Consider the following 3237-nt stretch of genomic DNA (forward strand, 5'->3'; position numbering starts at 1 on the left):
AATAAAGCAGCAAGGGGAGGCAAGCATTGCGCAGGGGGAGGGGCAGAAGGAACACGGGCGCACAATGGGCTAGGGGGGAGACAAATGCTCCCAATGGACTCTACAGGGTACCCTTGATGGCTTTGCTGCATCTAGCTCTCCATATGTGCCAGGCTGCAATGCTACTACAAATCTCCCATCTCTGGCATGAGCCCGGACTCCAGTGATCAGAAGATGGGACTAGGACTAGTATTGCCAAAATGGAAAGGTGAGAGACGTGAAGGGCTAGGCCCCCCACCTTCCTCCTCATAAGCTATGACAACCTCAACCTCTCTAGCCCAAGCAACAATGCCCCATGAAATGGTATGGGTCTTGGTCCTATCCATCATGAAAATGCAGAGAATCCACTGCCAAACCTATTGACCACCACTTGAACAGATAGGGAGAGCCTCACATAACTCCAATACAAAAGCTTCTTCTAAATGCTCAGAAGAAGAGGGGCAAGCTACTACTCTGGAGAGTTATCAATGCCCACCTAGCATCCTAGATAGTGGATTGGAGTGCCCCTCGAGATCCAGTGGAAAGCCTCAATTGGGCACTAAGTCACGGTGGCTGTAGAGCCTACCTAGAAACCACACAACTTGTGCCAGTCGATCTGTGCTCTTGCTGCATGACAAAAGATCTCGATCACCTTAGTGAATCTCTGGGGATTCCCCACATTTCCGGATAGGTATGCTATTGTGTCATCTATAAACTTTAGGTCAAACAGATCCTCCTAAGTGCAGAGGGGGAGATGCAATACCTGGAACCACATCTCTTGAGCTAAGAGAAAACTGGTCATGGCCTCGGTGTGACGAATAGGAAAAGGGACGGTGCCAAAGGATAGCCCTATCGGACCGAGCGAAAAAGGGGGAATCTGACACATCGGGCCCCCTGATGAATGAGAACCTAACTTTGAGAGGGTGAGTAAAGTCCTAAAACACCACGGATCCACTCCATTGGGAACCCCATCTGGCGCATCATGCCCTGTAGAAGCTCCAATCAACCCTATCATAAGCTTTCTCAAAGTCTAGCACTGTGAGGTCCTACTGCTGCATCCTAGCCAAAGTTGTCACCTCTCCCAGAAGGTGAAGATGTTATCTAGAATGCTATGATCCTAAACAAAACTTGTCTTGAGTGTCATGGATCAAGTTGAGAAGGAAAGGTTGAAGTCTCTGGTTGATGGCCTTGGCCAAGATCTTGTAGGCGGTCCCAAGAAGGGTGATGGGTCTCCACTACCAGATGTCCAAATATGTTACCACCCTCCTTAGGAATCAAGTGAATCAAACCCTTTGAGAGCCTTTCTGGCATGGCATCTGTGATCATAATCTCATTGAAGGCTACTCGAAGGCCTTCCATGAGATCCCAATGGTGGCGAAGAAAGAAAGAAATTGGAAGCCCGTCCACCCTGAGGCGTTTTCCCCTTGGGAGAATCGTCAATGCCTTTGCCAGCTCCTCTATAGTGAATGGAATCAATAAGAAGGACCGAAGAGCAGGGGGAACCACCTCTCTCATGTGCCGCCAAACCCTCTTGTGCGCCCATCACCTGTGGGGATAATGGGCACCTGTGACGAGAGATCGAAAAAAATTAGTGGCGATGAACCTCACATGGGGGGTCAGAAATAATTACTCCATTTGGCCACGCAACCTATGAATACCATCTGTCCGCCTATGGGGGCCCGCTATCTCAACAAATTCCCGATGACTCTATCATTGGCCTAGGTCCAAAAGGAAGCTCTGGCATGGTACCTATACTCCACCCTCCTCTCCTTGTTGGATCTGATCTCTGTACAAGCGGTAACAAGCTGACTCTTAATCCACGGGCTATTAGGGAACTCTCCTAAAGCTATTGTAGAGAAGAAAGAACCCTCCTCAGGCTCCTCTCCTACTCAGAAATCCCTCCAATTTGCTCTGTGCTACCTCCTGTAAAAATCTACTGATCTCACCAAGGCCTACATCCAAGGTGCACGCGGTTGAGATTGAAATGAAATCCAATCCCACCCATATCTACTCTATCCTGCTGTGTAGATCTAGGTCATGTATGAGGCTATCCGGAATCCTAGTGCTCGCATGCCTGTCCTATCTCCAGGGGAAAAATAATCAATGTGATTAGAAAAAGTGGTGCCTGCCAAGATGGCAATCATGCCTCCACGAAGCCCACTCATCCACATAAAACCTATCAAGTTGAGAGAGGTTGGGGTTGATGCTCCTCCTATTAGACCGTGAAGGCTCCTGGGGCTGCGCCCAAACTCTGGGAGATGCCAAGGGTCCTATCTTTGTTGGTGTGCTAGGATCAACTCCTCCCATGTAGAGTACTCTACGCATGAAATTGTAGCCATGCCTCCTCCGAGTATATCCTCTACTGACTCAATCACCCATGCACCAAAGTTAGCCCAAGGAAGGGCCTGATGGATTGTTCTCCAAAAGATGGCTCTACCAATAGTGTTCGGGGCATGAACATTGAGGAATCCCACATAGTCCTCTCCAATCATAATGGTAACCCATTGTGCTCGAAAAAGACTATGACTCCTGAGCCTATCCATTGTCACACAACAAGAACTGCATGATCGAGATACAAACTCCTCCTACCCCAAGGGGCCAAAAGAGGGAGACCAAAAAGTGTAGCTCTTACCTAGTAAAATCTTCCCCAACGGAAAGTACGCCCCTTGGAAAGGTGGTGACCTTGGAGAAGAATAATGTTGATGGGTCCCCCAACTATAGCTTTGTGAAGCTCTCCTCTAAGGACCCCTTGCCTCTGAAAGCATTAAGGCCTCCCTAAACCCTGAATGTTCCATGAGGCTATCCGCATATCAATCTCTATGGGAGGTGGAACTATCAGAATTTCCTTCCACTCGAAGAGTCTTGGACGAGGTTTTAGATGGGGAATAATCACAAAATCAGTCCTGGGATGAAGGCATGATAGGTGGGCATGGATCTTATCCTCCATGTGTCACCACTCTGATTGAGCGTGAGAGTAGGCATACTCTAAACTTCATCGATCACAATGGGGGTATCTGTAATATGGGAGGAGGGACGACTGAGATATGAAGGAACACAAAGAGTAGCACCTCTAGGCTGGAGGACACCACCTCCCCATCTTGATCTCAATGTCTTGAGCCTCCAAGATCCATCCTAGCTAGGGGCCAGAGGTGGGTGAGCATGTCAACGATGCGTAGATCATGAAGATGGTGTGAGAGCTCTACTCTACTACTTGTCCTT

The sequence above is a fragment of the Cibotium barometz genome, chromosome 23, assembly GCF_041138505.1.
Source record: "Cibotium barometz isolate CiBa-2024 chromosome 23, ASM4113850v1, whole genome shotgun sequence".
Taxonomy (NCBI): Eukaryota; Viridiplantae; Streptophyta; class Polypodiopsida; order Cyatheales; family Cibotiaceae; genus Cibotium; species Cibotium barometz.